Source organism: Lacerta agilis, chromosome 4 (assembly GCF_009819535.1).
Source record: "Lacerta agilis isolate rLacAgi1 chromosome 4, rLacAgi1.pri, whole genome shotgun sequence".
In the NCBI taxonomy this organism is placed as follows: Eukaryota; Metazoa; Chordata; class Lepidosauria; order Squamata; family Lacertidae; genus Lacerta; species Lacerta agilis.
In genome coordinates this window covers 85,322,943-85,330,688 of record NC_046315.1, presented here as the reverse complement: position 1 = coordinate 85,330,688, position 7,746 = coordinate 85,322,943, and the positions used below count along the sequence as shown (strand labels likewise).

Sequence of the window (7,746 nt, the reverse complement as noted above, 5' to 3'; positions counted from 1 at the left end):
TTTTTTAAAAAAGCTTTCCCCGTCTGATTTCTGTATGTCAAGCTGCCGCTAAAATCACAGGAGCAACACCAGAACAACAACACAGAAGCAATCTAGTGACCCTGTGTATGGTTTTTCAGACAATCGACCTCATATATCACTGGGCATTTCCTGTGACACCATTTATTACACTTCAAAAGTAACAGCCACCTTCCAACTGCACCAGTTTCAGAACAACTTTAAAACAGATATTTTGTGTCTCTGTGTCTCTGTGTGTGTGCATACTTATGACACCCTCTTAAGAGAGTAAAACATAGCAAGTTTACTTCTCGGCAAGCAAGTTAGATTCTGTAAACTTTCTCCTCACCATTTACCACATAGTGATATGGTGACATCAGCAAGTGAGGTTTTTATTAACCATGTTGTGAAAAGCACCCACACATCTGTTTGCCTCATTCTGCTTTTAGAGTCAGAGCAAGTTAGAACAAGCCAAGGTTCTTGCATCTTCCTCCTCCTCACCATATCAGTTGGCAGCCCTGATTTACAATTCCAGGAGAGCCATTGGGGAAAGGGAGCAACATTTATGTCTAATTGTTGGTACACCACTTATGGATTTAAAATATGATGGTCTATGAATTAAGGGAGAGGTATTAAAATGCCAAAAAAAATCAACACAGCATACTACATGAAACATAATTTATACAATGAACGGATTGTAGAAGAATGGAGCCCTTTTGGACTATTTAGTAAAGCACTGCAAACGAACAAAATCATAACAAAATAATTTTTTTAAAAAAATTCCTTCCAGTAGCACCAGTAGAGACCAACTAAGTTTGTTCTTGGTATGAGCTTTCGTGTGCATGCACACTTCTTCTGCAGCAGACCAACACGGCTACCTACCTGTAACTGAAACGAAATAGTGGGGCAGAATTTGAGATAGGACCAGCAGAAGAAATTGAGCAAAATGCATCTATTTATTTATTTAGTTATTTATTTATACCCTGCCCATCTGACTGGGTTTCCCCAGCCACTCTGGGTAGCTCCCAATGGAATATTAATAATAATAAAAAGTGATAAAATCTCAAACATTAAAAAGTTCAGGGCTGCCTTCAGATGTCTTCTAAAAGTCAGATAGTTGTTTATTTCCTTGACTTATGATGGGAGGGCGTTGAAATGAATAATGATTTTAATAATAATAATAATAATAATAATAATAATAATAATAATCACCAGAAGCATTGTGTTGCCAGTGCTTGTCTGACTTCTGAGGGGAGGTGGTCCCATAGGGTAGTGACCACAACAAATAATGTCTTTCATCTTGTCCCCACAAGGAGGATATATGTGGGCTATGATATAACCAGGAGGACTTCCCTTGCTAATCTCAGTGATCAGGCAGATCTACATGGGATGAGGTGTTCCCTCAGGTAGCCTAGTCCTGAGTGTTTTATGGGCAGGAGCAGTGCACTAACAAAATGTAACGGAGTTCTAGAAAATGTTTCACATATACCTCATTGAACTTAGAATATTGGCAGTGTGTATGGGGACCTCAGGAAGCAATTGCTTCCATCACTGGTGGTAACTAATAGCATATTGTCAAAGACTCTGACCTATAACCTTCTCAATAGAATACTCTGAGAGGCTCTGGGCTACTGACATCTCTCCTTTACAGCATTCAGCAATGTCAGTATAGCCAGTTATCTCTGCTATGGATTCTGGAAGTAAGTGTTTTTTGCAAATTCTGAAATGAACTATCCTGGAAGACTCACCTCCTGGACCAATATGCTGCCACGATGCTGCTTGCGGCCACCAAAAAGGATCTATATAAATCAGAATAGTATTTACATAATAGCATATCCTTTGGAGTTTGCACTTCTCTGAATGCTGCGGCAAAATTCTGCACTCAAAGGAACTGTGTTTAGAAATGCATATTTTGAGATTTTTAAAATATGTTTAGCAGCTTAAGAGAAAATACATTCAAAAATACATTTTTAAACAGCTTTATATGTAAAGGGCTTTTAAAATAACCATCATGAGATTAATGTGGAAATTGAAGTGACGTGGATAAGAAGCACACGCTTCCATCCATCCCCATCTCAGGTGTATGTACCTGTAATTCCCTTCCTGGTGCTTCAAAAAAGCCAATTTGCCATCAATGGTTCTTGTTTTATTAACCCTCTCTAGACAGTACAGTATTGTATAAGGGTTCATTGGGGAAGATATATATTAGAGAAGATGAGCTATGAAAAATGGCTGTTGTCTCATGGCAATAGAACTGCTTATGAAAGCATCTTCTTGCATGATTAGACACGGAGAACAACACAAGGAACAACTCTTGGTTTTAAAACATACCAACCACAGCTAATAATAGGCTTTGATTTGTGGTGACTGCATTGAGAAATGCTTAGAGCCAGCAATTTGTTTATTAATATTTAAGAGAGATCCTCAAGATGGGTTAAGGCTTTAGTCAAAGAACAGCCAAGTTTCTGCACACCACACCAGACAAATAAAACTGCTTGGTATGACAATTATCTCTATCAGCTTGCCAACATAGGAGAAATTAATTTACCACTATCAGATACTGATGGCGATGTGAGATTATTTATATGTACACATACATTATCTGTGTCAAGGTTTGCCTAATATTTAAATACAACATTCTTGTACTTGGGCAGAACCAGGTTTGAGAAGCAAGGAGGGGCAGGCCTGAGTTAAAGCTATTTGCTTACTATTTGCTTACTGATTAGGAACAAAGTAAGCTCCCTTATACAGATATTGAGTCAGATCATTTGGATCATCTACCTCTGTACTGTCTACACTGACTAGCAGCAGCTGTCCAGGCAAGGGTCTCTCTCAGCCTTACCTAGCAATGGCAGAGATTGAATCTGGAACCTCCTGGACAGCCATGTCATGTTGGTTGTCAGTGCCCAGGATGGGCAACGCCACCACAGCACCCCTCAAAGCTGAGTGGGGCCGTGCTGCAGCACCTGCCTGCCTGCACAGGGGGGAGCCCAGCTGACTGACGTGGCTCTTGGTGGTCGAATTCCCCCGACTTCTGCAGAGAGGTGTGCTGGGCCGAGCCACGTTGGGGCTGACCCTTGTCCACCACCTTACATCCATGCTGCTCATCGTGGCCCTGAACTGCTCTGCCACCTCTGCCAGGGTGGGGTGGAGATTCCCCTGGAAGCCAGTGCCTGCATCCCACCCTGGTCCCACCCCACAGAATTTTGTGCCCTGGGCCATGGTCTCCCTGTCCCCCCATGCTACACCTCTGCTTCTGCATGCAAACAGATGCCCTAGCACTGAGTGATGGCTCTTCCTTGACGATGTTGCCTCTTTTTGCTGTCATGGAAGACTATCAGCATATGACATCAGATCACCTTAAGGGTGTTGTTCTCTTCATTTCATTCTTACCTGGCAAGGGAAACACCTTTCGGGGGTGATTTTGACCCTCTTACTAGTTTGTTGTATGTCACCCTGATAATTTTGATGAAGGATGACATAACAGATCTTTGGAAGGATGGAAGGGGTTAAATAAATAATATTTCCCTGCAACACGTGGGACACTAAGTCTAACGGCCTTGAGAAATGGAGAAATCAATGTGGGGAAGGCTTCTTTGATGATGGAAATTTTAGCAAATTGCTGCATTATCCCATAGAGCTTTGCAATGCCAACAAATCCTAGGATCCAAAAGGCCACATCAGTTCAGATGGTACCATTGTTTGGCAACACATGAGTACACATTGCCCCTTCAATATAACAACACAGCTGTTTGGGGAGGATTGGGTTGCTTGTTCTTCATTAGAAATGCAACCTGGGCTACATTCTTGTGCTTAGCTATGCATGAGAAAGTTCCACTGATTTCTATGGAACTTGAAGAGGCCAATGACTGTCTTGGCCCAGGGCAATCACAGTATGTGTTGTATGTGGATAGAGACAGAGATAGAGACAGAGCTATATAAACATTTGAAAACTGATTTCATGAAGCATTAAAAATGTAGTGCTAGAACCATATTGCATATCTACAAATAGAAAAGTATTTTTGGGGAGTGGGAGCATAAAATATCAATTTTAGATTATTGTTCACTGACAGTCATTTTAATTGATGAAATAATGAGTTGGGCATTTTTGTGATTGGTTTTTAGGCTATTTTGGTTCTGGAGAGGGCTATGTTGTTTTCAGTGGAGTGTGTGTGTGTATGTTGTAATTGCCATATCAAATGTTCAAGTTGGCCAAGTAGTCATTTTAATCCATGGTTGTTGTTGTTTAAAAAAACCCTTCTCCCAGGCTTCTTCGTGGCAACATGGGCTTCCTCTTTGAAAAGCTTTCATACTAAGAACTCTCCCTACAATGACCATGCAAAAACTACCCAACTGAAAGCTCTCTCAATTTCTATACTCTTTCCCCATTCCTACCACCGACATCCTTGCTGGTCACTTTGATCAGCCCCCACCAGTTCCAATTGCCAAAGGGAGGGGGGAGGAAAGTTGTGAGCATCAGCATTTCTGCTGTGTTCTTCTGAGAAGGAATGTCAGGGAAAGCTACGAAGTCAATCTTTAATTCCAACAATGAGTGCTAACCTTTGTAAAATGGTTCACTTTTACTTCCTTCAATATTTCAATCAATGGCACCTCTACTGAGTGACCAGAGTAGGAATGACTGCTGGGAGGAACACAGAGAGAAGAAGCCTCATTTCGTAAACCAACAAGCACGGGATGCCTTTGCCCCGTGGCACTGCGGCCCGTAGACTGCAGCAAAATACTGGGCAAAGTTTTGACCAGTATCTTGTCCATGCAATGGGTTCATGAGAAAAAGCTGTCCCATGAGCCTTTGCAAAGGGGGAGGGTAAAGCCTCGGCCCAGTATACCTGAAGGAGCATCTCCACCCCCATTGTTCAGCCTTGACACTGAGGTCCGGTTCCGAGCGCCTTCTGGTGATTCCCTCACGGCGAGAAGCAAAATTACAGGGAACCAGGCAGAGGGCCTTCTCGGTAGTGCTGTCCGCCCTGTGGAACGCCCTCCCATCAGATGTCAAGGAGATAAACAACTATCTGACGTTTAGAAGACATCTGAAGGCAGTCCTGCTTAGGGAAGTTTTTAATGACTGATGTTTTAATGTATTTTTAATCTTTTTTTAATTAAAGATTTTCTTGGTTTACAGAAGTGTACAATGTCTCTCGCATTTTTCCATGTAACATTTTTACAGATCAATTTTTGTTGTTGAGACATTAGGCAGAAAGGGGAGGAGGAGGTGGGTGGGGTGGGGAGGTGATGTTTCTATTTTCCTTAGTATATGTAGGATTTGGTGTCGGCATCATTTGTGCTGGTTCTCTGTTGTTCGCTTGTGTTTCTTTGGCGGTGAGAGGTCGTGATTGGTGTAGGGTGTGCTTGTTCCTTTGTGGTTGGCTGTGTTGATCTTGGTTTTCTGTGTGAGTGGGGTGGGTGAGTGTTTTGGATCAGGTTAGCCATATTGATTTGTATGCTGTTGGTAGGTTTCTGTCATCATCTTGATAGGCAGGGTATAATTAATTGATGATGATGATGATGTAAAACTGTTTTCCCTAGGCCATTTTGCCAATCTTGTTGGATGCATGGGTATGGTATCAAACTAGATAAAATGTCGTGTATACCACACATTGCAACCTAAGTACACATTGAATAAGTACATGCACAACCCCTGATCTATTGGAGGAAGACATTCAATTAAATAATAATGTAACTTAAACTTCCGTATTTTCTTTGCCAGTTAGAACAATACTATTTCCTCACATATGCTAATTTATATCCACTCCCCCTCCTTTTTGCACAGCATGATGTTCCTGGTGCAACATTAAGTATAATGCCTGTACCTGCTTCCCTTTATGCACCTAATTTTGCAGCATGAAATTCACAACAGGAGACTGAGAACAGGCCTCTTCCAGCTGAGCTCTAAATGTTCTGAGAGGCTCCTTCTTAGGTTGGACAGGAGAAAAGGAACATTTCCTGGAAGACAGACCTTTGAACTAAAATCCCACAGAACAAGGGAGCCACCTGCTACAGAAACTCTGTGTAGAAGGGATGGGGAAGGAGAAAACCCAGAAGAATGACTACAAAGAATATGGAACAGACACGACTGCAAATAATGAAGAAGCTGCAAGAGTTCTGACTTCATTAAAAAAAAAAATCTCCTGGAAAAAAGCACATAATAAAAGAACTGCTCCTTCAAAAGAGCTGCTGCTTCGAAATACAATACAAACTAAATTTCAGTCAGGCTAAAAATAGTTCTTCAGACTTTGTGCAGAGGTAATCATGATCAGGAAATCCTCAGGCCAGGCAAAAAGCAAAGACAATTTAAAAAAAAATGTGAAAAACGCTAAGCTTGGTCCTTCTTCTTCTTTGCTTTGGTCTTTTATTAATTGTTCTTTAGGGAAAATGTGTATGGGACAGTCCTAACCTGGGCCATTCTTGAGTCAAGTACCACAGAGCTTTCTGAGGCAGTAAAATAACGTCTAAAGGTTATGCTTGCACGTGTGTGTGTGTGTGTGTGTTTATGCTGCTCAATGGGAAGCTTCTTTCATTTTACACACAAACACGCACACACACACACACGCAAAGTTTGAGGAACACGCTCTTTGCAAATTCTAATAAAAACTGACCTGAGCTGCAACCCCAAGGACCAATGGGCAGATCAGAACTTAGTTCACCCTTCTCCAGCAGTGTTTTTGTCTTAACTTGCATTAAAAAAACCTTGCAAAAATGCACATTTCAGGATAAAGTATATTCAGAAAGATGTGATTAGTGAGAAAATAGAATTGAAATTACATACTTAAATATGGGCAGATTTTTCAATTTTTTTAAAAACCCACAATAAATTCACAGGTTAATGTGAAAATGGGATGGGACACATGTGAAAGTGTGTGTGTGTATAGACACACATTTTTTATTTGATTTTACAAATGAAAATTACATACAATACCAAATACATATCCATAAAATGAGATTTCTCTGAATCTCACCACTCCCCCCCCCATCCTCTCCATGGGTCCTATTGTCAACCTTTCCAACTGCATATTATTTCATAGTCTATATTTTGTATCTATCCATATTGTCCATAATATTTGTTACACTACAAATGGGAGTCTCCCGGTCAGTTTTGCCATTTCAGCGTAGTCTATCAAGCTAAGTTTACCATTCCTCTCTGGTAGGTCAAATTATATTGACCAGAAGTAGACTTACCCAACTATCCCTGGTGTGTGTGTGTGTGTGTGTGTGTGTGTGTGTGTGTGTATGTGTACACACACACACACCTTCCCTCTAAAGGACCTTCACTGATGTTATTTTTGCATGTTGTCGTTGCACAGGGGACATGCTAATCTTCTCTGTATCATTCGGATTTTAGCAAATGTGTTGCTATATCTATAGCTATACCTATAGAATACTTTGTGGATTTGCATTGTTTCACCTCCCCATCATCCTCAAAGCTGCACTGGCAGTGCCCCAAGCAAGAGCAATGGGAAATGCCCCCACCACTGTTTTTTCCACAGGCTGCTGCACCCAAGGCACTCCTGAGACAGAGGCATTTCCTTCTATTAGCTTCCAAAGGATGTTGCTCCACTGGTTGCTAAAAACTCAATTATTTTCTCAAGCTTTTAATGGTCATTACTATTGGTTGGTTGTATTTGTCTACCCTGGTGTATTGGCTATTTTATTTCCCCTTGCAGTTTTAATGCATTTCCCCCTACTGTGCGGTACATTGCCTTCTAAAGATAGTATATATAGTCTATGTATGTG

At 41.1% G+C, this 7,746-nt stretch overlaps 1 non-coding gene across 1 annotated transcript; it reads right to left on the bottom strand.

Moving 5' to 3' along the window:
* Positions 1-7,271: 7,271 nt before the first annotated feature.
* Positions 7,272-7,383, bottom strand: LOC117046163. Its single transcript, XR_004426529.1, has one exon. It is a non-coding gene; the product is annotated as a U6 spliceosomal RNA (small nuclear RNA).
* Positions 7,384-7,746: the final 363 nt, after the last annotated feature.